General features: G+C 42.1%; 1 long non-coding RNA gene across 1 annotated transcript in view; it reads right to left on the minus strand.

The window, feature by feature from the left end:
* Positions 1-10,392, minus strand: part of LOC138768015 (uncharacterized) — a 28,639-nt gene extending 18,247 nt beyond the window's left edge. The window contains exons 1-2 of the long non-coding RNA XR_011358913.1: positions 10,255-10,392; positions 6,074-6,281 (exon numbers count right to left, since the gene is read on the minus strand). This is a non-coding gene — a long non-coding RNA (uncharacterized lncRNA). The remainder of the gene's footprint in view (positions 1-6,073; positions 6,282-10,254) is intronic.
* Positions 10,393-10,760: the final 368 nt, after the last annotated feature.

Below are 10,760 nucleotides of genomic sequence, written 5' to 3' on the forward strand. Positions count from 1 at the left end.
GTTATGACATACGGCCGTGTTTTTTACTTAGTGTGAACCTGGCCTTATACTGATGGCCCCTAGTTATATAGCTCTTTCCCATGCACTAGTACAAAACACCTGTGCCCCTAACATCATGTCCGAGACTGAATCTTTCTTAGGGTAGTTTCACACGGACCGCAACGCAGTGGATTTTCTGCTGCGGATCCGACTAGACTAAATGAATGAACACAGCATCAAATCCACACTGTAAAATCTGCTGCAGATCCGCAGCAGATTTGATGGTGTAGATTTGATGCTGTGGAAAATCTGCAGGTCCCACAGCGGGGGCAGTGGGGGCTTGAATTTGAATGTAGCCTCTGTTTTACTGATACTATACAAAGATTATTTTACAAGAAACAGCGCCATAAATTTTGCACCATACATTTTGCAGTGGCTGTGTCTGGTACTCCAGGTGGCGCTAGAGAGCTAATTTGCATATCTTTTCCCAGCATGCCTTTAAAACTCTCTGGTCGTCTCCATAAGCAGAAACAATAGGGGCCCCTACTGATACAAACCTCTGACATGTTGCTATAACATGTCAGAAGTGTTTTCAAATGATGGGTACTCTTCAAAGGGTAAATCATATCCATATGTTCAAAGTGTTTTCTAGAAGGTAGACTATAGATATTATATATGTATATACTGTATATATAAAAAAAAAAGTCACAAAAGTAACAAAATTTTTTTTTTTTTACATAGACAGCTATGGATCACATCTATGTGCTAGATCTCCAATGGGTAAAGATTGATAGGTAGACATTACCTACCCAGATATTTTGAGGTTATTGCCTTTGAACTTTTCTTCCTTCCTGATGTTGTAATGTTTGTTCCCAACAAAAGCCGTACATTCCAGCTCACGTTTTGCATTTCTTCTCCACAATACATGATTAAAAGCAGAATCGTCCTCTTATTCTTATTCCCCTTAGTTGAATGGGGCCTGGTAATGTGTGGGTGAGTGAGGGAACAATGGGGATGGTAAAAGAGGGAGGGGAGGTTGAGTAAAGGAGCGCATAAGAGGGCTTTAAATTCTCACAAGTGTATCTGCCTGCCCACTGCATGTCTTCTGTCAAAGAAACTAGGAGTCCAAGTCTGACATGACAGAGGAGCCTCGTAAAGCAAGATTTACTACTCCATGACCTGGGACCCAGATTGATGTAACAGGCCCAATCCTGGGTCAGAGAGCAGTAAATCTTCTATTGGGGGGTAGCTATGCAGGTCAGAAAGAAGGGCCTCCAAGCTTATTTGACATCTTAACATGTAATGGGCGGGCAAATACTAGGCAACATGGATTTCCCGGACTTATAACTCTCGCTGGACCTCACTCTATTCAGCCAAACCTCCGCCTACCCCTATTCATCCTGTAGTCCCATTCTGGAAACAGCAGTGGAGCCGAATTTCATAAGATGTCATCTGGTGCCAGATGACAACCTAATGGAGCTGCATATGGCGTCCCCTCAATGGAATGTTATCAGACGCTGCTCATCTAGATGTTAAGTAGCCTCTTCATGGCCAGAGAAGCCCATTTGTTAGCGTACCAGATTCATTGATGTGACTTAGCTTTTGTCCCGTATGTCCAGAGTAAAGCCCATATTATACGTAGCAATTATCGTTTAAAGATTTGCTATATTGATCAATCGCTAGGGAAAACACCACATGTTTTATCGGCGAACGACTTATTACACAAACAGATATGTGAACGATCGGCAAACTACCAACAATAATTTTTCAACACGTTGAAAACAAAAATGAACGATTTTTCGTTCGCCCTTTGATTATTGGGAGTTATTACACGGACACATAATCGCTCATTTTCGATCGTTATAGCAAATTTTTAAACGATAATCGTTCCTTGTAATAGGACTTGATCCTTGAAATGCGTAAATTGTGCATAGTTTAATAAATATTTAAAACTTTTTAGCTGTTTTGAACTGTTGCAGGTCTTTCGGCAGCGCTGACCTAAGGGTGACCTAATTTCATCTTCCAGTTAATAAATATAAAAAATATGTAAAAAAAAAAACACAGTAAAAGAGTAAAAAGATTAAAACCAACTTTTTCTTAGGTCCCTGGTGTAGGACTATGGTACCAAGTGCTTTAGTCCAGACTGGGCAAGAAACTGGGCCCCTTTCCTGATTATAACCAACATGGACCTAAAGCTCTTAATTTTTCTTTATTGCCTCCTACTGACTAATATACTTGCAGAGCCACCAGTAACTCTGACCAATAAGGGGTGTGCACAGGTGTTGTGGGTGATAGTGGACCAGACAGAGTACAAGTAACTATTAGAGATTAGCACAATTACAGTCCAGTTGTTCGGCATTTGAATACTGGTGGCTGAAAAATTTGGATGTAGCCCTAGAGAGTCTGGGAAAACATGTATATAGCCATGGGCTATAGGCTATGTACAGTGGTACCTTGGTTTAAGAGCGTTTTAAAAGAAGAGCTCACAGTTTTTCAAAATTGTGACTTGGTTTAAGAGCATTGCTTTGGTTTAAGAGCTCCCTGTACTGGTTGGGAGCGCGAGTGGAGGAGGGGCATGGTCTGCATAGCGTGGTCTACAGCCCTGTACTCTGACCCAGGAAGTCTCCCTCACCTTCCAAATCATAGCAGATCCACTTCAGGCTGGGGCTTACATCAGGGGACAGGACTGTGGAGGTAATAACAGATTATGCTCGTAATCCAAGGCACCACTGTAATGTACTTCCATTGTTTAGTATCAGACTTTGTTAAAAGGTAAGCATTTGTACACAGTCAAACGATGTACACTAAGTCATCTAAAAAAAGGTGAAAAACGTTATTCTCTATGTGATAGGATTCCAACAACAAGGTCCTGAAACTAAAGCAAGGCATCTAGGCACTATAATAAGCTCAATGAATCCCCACAGACAATGGGTTCACAGTCTATATGAATGCACAGCCATACAGCTGCAAGAGAACAGGCGGGATCGTCCTTCATCTGTCCAGAAAACCAGGAATCTGTTGTGATGTTTTGCCTCCGGGAGCCGTCTACATATTGGTGCAGGCCTTGTACCCATGTGGGGCCTATCTGCCGGGACCAAATGTTATTAAGCTAAGATAGAATAAACCATCAGGTTGTCAGTCCCTCTCCTGACAATGGAAGCAGTTAAAAAAAGCCGGTCCCCTGTTGGGAGTGGTAATGCACCCTGGGAAGGGGAAAATAACACAGGTCAATGGTAGAGGGATGCAGGCATCTGCAGAAAAGCACTTGCCCCCATTCCTCCCTCATGGTCATTGTTACTCTCCACTGACCAGCTGCCTGCGATCACTGAACTCTGCACAGAAATGGGTAACACAACTCCCATTCAGCCCAGATTAAATGCCTGAAATGAACCACACCTCTGAATAATTGCTTCCTAGAAGAGGAACTGGCTTGAATAGCGGCGCACACCCATTGATTAATATAAGAAAAGAAGGAAAGGTCTGCCAGCAGATAAAAAATATAGGACGTCTCCACGAACGCTTCACATGATAATCGCCGGCAGTGCAGGGGTTAATCACAACGCCATACACTTCTCTTATTTTAAACTTCGGTACTAGACGGCAGGTCTAATCTTTTTTATATGTATTATCCTGTAAAGGATTCTAGCTGAGGGTTATTGGGCGAATCATACAGAAGGTCGGGTAACAAATATCTGATAATGAAATCCACTCACTAGTCATTTAAAGGGATTATCCATTTTCAAATTTAGATTTTTTTTTGTGTGATTGTTATGATCATTGGGAGATCCTATAAAATAAATGAGGGCTACAACGTGGAAGATGTATTATTATACAGAAGTCAGTGGTTGGGCATTGTGAATCCTCCACCCCAGCTACATCAACCATGGGCAGCAGTCATCTTCCCACTAACACTAGGTACACACCTATAAAATTTGATATATGTGTGTTAAAATTAAAAAAACAAAAAAACAAAAACCCACTCATTTTTGGAAGTCTATGTTTAAATTTATCAAAACTGCTTTACGCTTGTACAGTGGTGCCTTGGATTACGGGCATAATCTGTTCAGGGACCGTGCTAGTAATCCAAATCCACTCTTATACCAAAGCAAGTTGCCCCATAAAAAAAATCACTAATATCCAGACAATTGGTTTCACACCCCAAAAATAATGATTTATTATTCTGAATAACATGTAAAACAGATGAAACAAACATTTATAAACACCAGAATATGAGATATTATAAGTTACTGTACAGTATAACAATCAGCATGTGGTGTATAATGTACAGTAACTGCATAAACCTGAAAAATCAGTAGCAGTTTGTAGATACAGGATGGAACTGCAGATCCCCATAATGCAGTAGCGTAGTACAACAGGCTAGAATAGAGAAGCAGGGCTGCTGTCAGAGGTCTGTGTGGTCACATGACAGCAATGGGGAAGGGAAGGGGGGGGGGTTGTTCAGCACGGACCAATCAGGAAGTGAGCATCACAGAGCTGTTCAGGAGAACAGTGACAGAAACTTTTCTATACAGCAGCCTAAATGGCTGAGTGTAAGTGCAGGAACATTATAGCAGCAGTGTATATAGCTGAGTGTGAGTGCAGGCACATTATAGCAGCAGTGTGTAGCTGAGTGTGAGTGCAGGCACATTATAGCAGCAGTGTGTAAAGCTGAGTGCGAGTGCAGGAACATTATAGCAAGAATAGAGAGGTTGGGAAACACAAGCGCTGATAGAGGCTGCAGGGAGCATGGAAGGTGAGGGAAACTTCCTGGGTCAGAGTACAGGGCTGTAGACAACACTATGCAGACCATGCCCCTCCTCCACTCCCCTCCCACCCAGTACAGGGAGCTCTTAAACCAAAGCAATGCTCTTAAACCAAGTCACAATTTTGAAAAACTGTAAGCTCTTCTTGCAAAGCGCTCTCAATCCAAGTTACTCTTAAATCAAGGTACCACTGTATTTAGTTTTTTTCTTTTGTTGGAGATAATAAGTTTTTTTTATGTTTGCATTGTTCTTTATATTATATCATATTAAAGAGAACTTGTCATCATTTTCATGCTGCCTGAACCACCAGTCATCAGCATGGTCACCTTTGACTTCTCCCCACCCCACCAGACTTGATTGTATCTATATACCCAAACAGCTTTTGATGATTGGTGGTTCAAATTGCAGGAAAGTGATGACAGGTTCTCTTTCAAATAAAGGAGTTATTTAAAATTGGAAAACATAGTGTTATGAGCTGGGGCGCACGCTGGCCTGTCAGACGCACCAAAGGCAGCCCTGTTAACTGGCCCGGGATAGATAAGTATCTGGGGGTGTCCCAGTTACCTGCACTGTGAGATAGGATATGTAGACCTTCTTTACAGTAGCGTTGTCCTATCCAGGCTAATTCCTTATGTTTCAGGGTACTGCCCAGCGCTTTGTAGCTGTGTTCCTAGACTCCTCTCTCTTTAAGGTGCTTAGCACAGCATACTGAACGTAGTAGTAGTGGTTAAATAAATTCTTGTCTCGAGCTGCATCTGTACAAACTCGTGTCTAGACTGAACTTCTCTTTGTCCCTGTCAGGGGTCCTGGCAGCAGCCAGGCCCTGGATTAACTACAGCAGGAACAGAAGGTTTTGCGTCTTCCCTCTCTAAGAATCTGGTAAGAACTCCCTGTGCACTCCCTCCCCCAGTGTCTCCTCCTACAGGGGCCTAAATAAACTTCCCTGTGAGTGGTGGGGATGAGTGTGTGCATAAGAAAGAAGCAAGATAATAGGTTAGAAGCAGAGAGCACCTCATATTGTCCAATAAAAATACATAAAAACATTAACCCATGACCTTCTTAGATTCCTACATAGGAATAAAAAAAATGCTAACATCTAGTGATGAAAATGTAAAGTACCCTTCATCACCACTTAACCTGAAAAGAGGAAGCTTTTTGACAGGCGCAAAGGAGAGATTAAAAAAAAAAAAAACACCTGTGGTGGGACACCACGTTACCACAATGTGTGGGTGCAGGTGCATGTGCGGTGGAAAAAAGAGCACAAAGTCTAACTCTTAAATAAGTAACAACTCTACTTGAGAACTTCAGTGCAATACAGTACTGCAACTTACCGGAAATAGAAGTGATTGAGGTAGTGACTTGAAGTGACAATGAGCAAAGAAGTGTAGCTTGACTTTGGAGAGGTATAGGGGCTGTCTTGGGGGCCCTGCCTAGTTAGGAGTGTACTCTGTCAGGATAGTGTAGAGGCCCCCTATGTCCTAATGAGCATCACTATTTCTGGAAGAATGCTTTTCTCTTGTGATCAGGTCATTTTTTTTCCTGTTAGAAGACCAAGAAAGCTGGATGAGTGACTGCAATTCTGATTTACATTGGAGCTTTTCCATAATGTTTCCATGATGTTTTGCTGTCAAGTTCATAAGTTTAAATATTTGTGAACCATCATCTGTACCTGTTTTCATAGGCAAGTATTTCATCTATTTTCTATGTGCAGTGCAGCCAGGGCTGGGTCAAAGGGTTTATCTGGCCTTAAAATGTCCTTCTCAACTACCCCAACTACCCCTCTGTTTGCCCATTCTGATATCCAGTCTGTTCCTGATTTTGCTTCGACTCACAGGGGATGCCTGTTTAGCCAATCATTAGCCACAGAGGTGACCCGCCAGGTAAATGGATGGGCAAACGTGTCAAAGCAATATCAGGAATTGCTGCAGAGCTTGGACTGGACATCTTCGGAGAGGATGTGCAGATGGATTTGGGTGGGTGGGTGGGTTGGGTGAGTATAACTTCTTCTTTTTGCCAGCCTGAGCCCATACTTCATTATTTTATGGTGTAAAGTAACCCCTTTAAATTTGGTAAAAGCCCCCTCCCACATAAGGGCTTGAATGCAGCAGAAATATTAGCACCCAATAATTTCAGTAACATGACAGACCCACTCGTTCTTTTCTCTGTTGGAATGTCCTGTGTTACACAGGACAATTCTGCTTTAGGGTGCATTCGCACGTACAGGATCCGCAGCAGATTTGATGCTGTGTTCAGTTATTTAGATTAAATCTGCTGCGGATCCGGTACGTGTGAACGTACCCTAACGCTTCTACAGAGAGAGCACCCACAAATTATGTTTTTATGGTTCCAGAACTGATTGGTTGTCATTGGTTACAGGAAACTTTTGAATTTGTTAATGTCATTTATATAGAAATTTGAAATCAAAACACAAAGGTCACATGACTAACTGGCGGTAAGGGACAGCAGAGATGACTTGTTGTATCTGTATTTAGCCGTCATTCTGATATGAGCTTTGCATGAAATGTCCCTTTAATTTGTATGTCTGACATATGTATTTTTACATATTACGGGCAGCCAGAAGAAAATACTACACACAGTCCATAGACAGCTGAAGCCATCTCTCTGTAACGTCATCCTTTATTGAACATCTATTAATAATGTTGCTCCGTCGCTGTCTCACATTACTGATGAATGAGTCTCATTTTTCTTTCTGTCATTGGTTCAGTCACAGAGCAGCACTTACCCATACCTGGACCAGGGCATCTCTCCCCTCAGCATAGAGATCTATCCAAAGATCCCACATAGCTCTCATCTACAGATGGGCCATTATGCTTGACACATGTACTGGGAAAAGTCACATTGATCCGTGGCTTTGCTGACCACAGAAACAATGTGAATGTGGTGAATGTGCTCAGGAGGCCTAAAGGATTCGTCCAAAACGTTATTCAAATCTATAATAGTTTGAAATTTGTCGTACACCTTAGTTAGGATTTGTATGGTCACATGACTTTGTAATAGAAATGGCAACCTCCTTTCAGACAGATCCATATATAGATACATGTATACCATATTCTTTGGACCAAATTCCAATAGAGCTTTAGTTCTTCATAAGAATTTCACACCATGTGCATAATTATCAGCACAGATCCATATGAGAGTCTTGAGGGGTCATGCCTGAGACTATGTTAGTACATTGTATATAGGGTAGTCCTTAAAGGGGTTGTTCACCATTTTTTTTTCTACTTTTTAATCAACTGGTGCCAGAAAGTGCCAAAAATTTGTCATTTACTTTTATTAGTCTTCCAGTACTTATCAGTTGCTGTATAAGTGGTGTGTTCTCTCCAGTCTGACTCAATGCTCTCTGCTGCCACTCTTTCCATGTCAGGAACTGTTCAGAGCAGTAGCAAATCCCCATAAATAAAAACCTCTCCTGTTCTCCAGACTGGAAAGAATACCACTTCCTACAGGACATACAGCAGCTGATAAGTACTGGAAGACTTAAGGTTTTTTAATAGAAGTAAATGACAAATCTCTAGCACTTTCTGGCACCAGTTGATCTGAAAAAAAAAATAATTGGTGAACAACCCCTTTAACCCTTTGAGGACCAGGCCCAAAATGACCCAGTGGACCGTGCAAATTTTGATCTTTGCGCTTTAGTTTTTCCCTCCTCCCCTTCTAAGAGCTCTAGCACTATCAGTTTTCTATCTACAAGGCAATGTACTGGCTTATTTGTTACAGGAATAGTTGTACTTTGTAATGGCGTCTTTCATTCTACCATAACATGTATGACGGAACCCCAAATATATTATTTATGAAGATATAAATAGGTGAAATCATAAAAAAGAATTTAATATGGTAACATTTGGGGGGTTCCTGTGTCTACGTAATACACTATATGGTAACAGCGACATGATACAATTATTCTATAGGTCAGCCCGAACACAACCATATGCAGGTTACACAGATTCTCTAATGTTATATATTTTTTTTTTAATGAAATCCTTTTTTTTGGCAATTAAATATTAATAAAATGGGCCTATTGTGACGCTTATAACGGTTTTATTTTTTTACCTATGGGGCTGTATGGGGTGTAATTTTTTCCGCCATGATCTCTAGTTTTTATTAATACCATATTTGTGAAGATCGGACGTTTTGATCACTTTTTATTATTTTTTTTTATATATAATGTAACATAAAATCGGTAATCCGCGCACTTTTTCCCCTCTTTTCGTGTACGTCGTTCACTGTTCGCAATGACGCTTGTTATATTTTAATAGATCAGACAATTATGCACGCTACGGTATATTATATGTTTATTTATTTTTATATGTTTTACTTATATAATGGGAAATGGGGGTGATTTAGACTTTTATTGGAGGAGGGGTTTTGGGGTTGTGTGTTGGTGTTTTTAACTTTTTTTTTATATACATTTGGGGGACTTTGGGGGACTTTTACATACAGTACTTTGATTTTTACACTGATCATTGCTATGCCATAGGCATAGCATTGATCAGTGTTATCGGCACTCTGCTCATTGAGCCTGCTTGTGCAGGCTCAGAGAACAGAGCGCCGATCGGACCGCACGGAGGCAGGTGAGAGATCTCCGGCGGTCAGTTTTACCGATCAGGACCCCTGCAGTCACACTGCGGGGGTCCCGATCAGTAAGTGACAGGGGACTCCCCCTGTCACTTACACTTAAACGCCGCGGCCTTTAAGGAGTTAATGTCACGCTGCAGCGCGATCGCTGCAGCGTGTCATTAACGGTGAGGTGGCCCCCACCTGCTATGAAGCGTGCTCCGCCGCGCTTCATAGCTCAGGACGTACTGGTACGTCCAGGGTCGTCTGGGGACAGACTTCCAGGACGTACCGGTACGTCTTAGGTCGCCTAGGGGTTAAGCAGGTACCTTATCTAATTGATGGAAGAGCATGGAACTGAAGGAACTGTGGCAGGAAGATGAAAAGAGAGAGAACCTGAAATTTTAACTATACTGTCTTCACTTCTTTATGGAGTGTGACTTTAAATCCTATATTTCTTCATTATCCTTTCTGGGTTCAGATAGTGCTGTTTTCTTTACTTAATTAGCAGGCATGGCGATCGGACCGTCCCCACTAATAGCCACGGTCCCGGGCTACATGCAGCACCCGGGACCGCGGCAGTTCAGAGCGGGGCCGCCGCGCTGAACGCCTCTAGGCGACCCAGGAAGTACAGGTACAGGTACAGCAGGGATGTTTGCTTCGTGTCTCTTTCTCCCACGAGAATCTGGATAAGACTGAACTGCACTTCCTCCACCATGCAACTACTTCCTACAGGGGCCTCTGTATGCCTTGCTGTGAGCGGTGGGAATGAGTGTGGGCATAAGAAAGAGGGAAAGAGATAGTTTAGAAGTAGAAAGCACCTCCTATTGGTCCACAATAACACATGGCATACATATAAAACAGTAACTCTTTACCTTCCTCAGCTGTGCAATACATAGACACATAAAAGATACTGACATCTAGTGGCAAAACTTACCCTTCATCACCACTTAACCTGAAGGAAGGAGCTTTTTGAGAGGTGCACAGGAGAGATAAAAAGATCCGTAGTGGGACACCACAGGTGGACAATATGTGTAATAGGGTTATGAAGGGGGAGATTTATCAAACATGGTGTAAAGTGAAACTGGCTCAGTTGCCCCTAGCAACCAATTAGATTCCACCTTTCATTTTCCAAAGAGTCTGTGAGGAATGAAAAGTGGAATCTGATTGGTTGCTAGGGGCAACTGGGCCTGTTTCACTTTACACCATGTTTGAGAAATCTCCCCCTTCATAACCCTATTACACATACTGTCCACCTACTTTTTGACCACCCTGTATATAACAGTGTATCTCTGCATAATAGAGTCCTGAAGTCAGGGGTGGCAGTCGTCTGCTAGCAACACCCCTGCTGCTGTTGCTGGGATAAGACATAGTTTTGATCCCATACGTTTAACCTCCTATATGCCAAGAGCAATAGTAACCATGGCATCTAGGTGGCAAATC

This window comes from Dendropsophus ebraccatus, chromosome 11 (genome assembly GCF_027789765.1).
Source record: "Dendropsophus ebraccatus isolate aDenEbr1 chromosome 11, aDenEbr1.pat, whole genome shotgun sequence".
NCBI classification, from domain to species: Eukaryota; Metazoa; Chordata; class Amphibia; order Anura; family Hylidae; genus Dendropsophus; species Dendropsophus ebraccatus.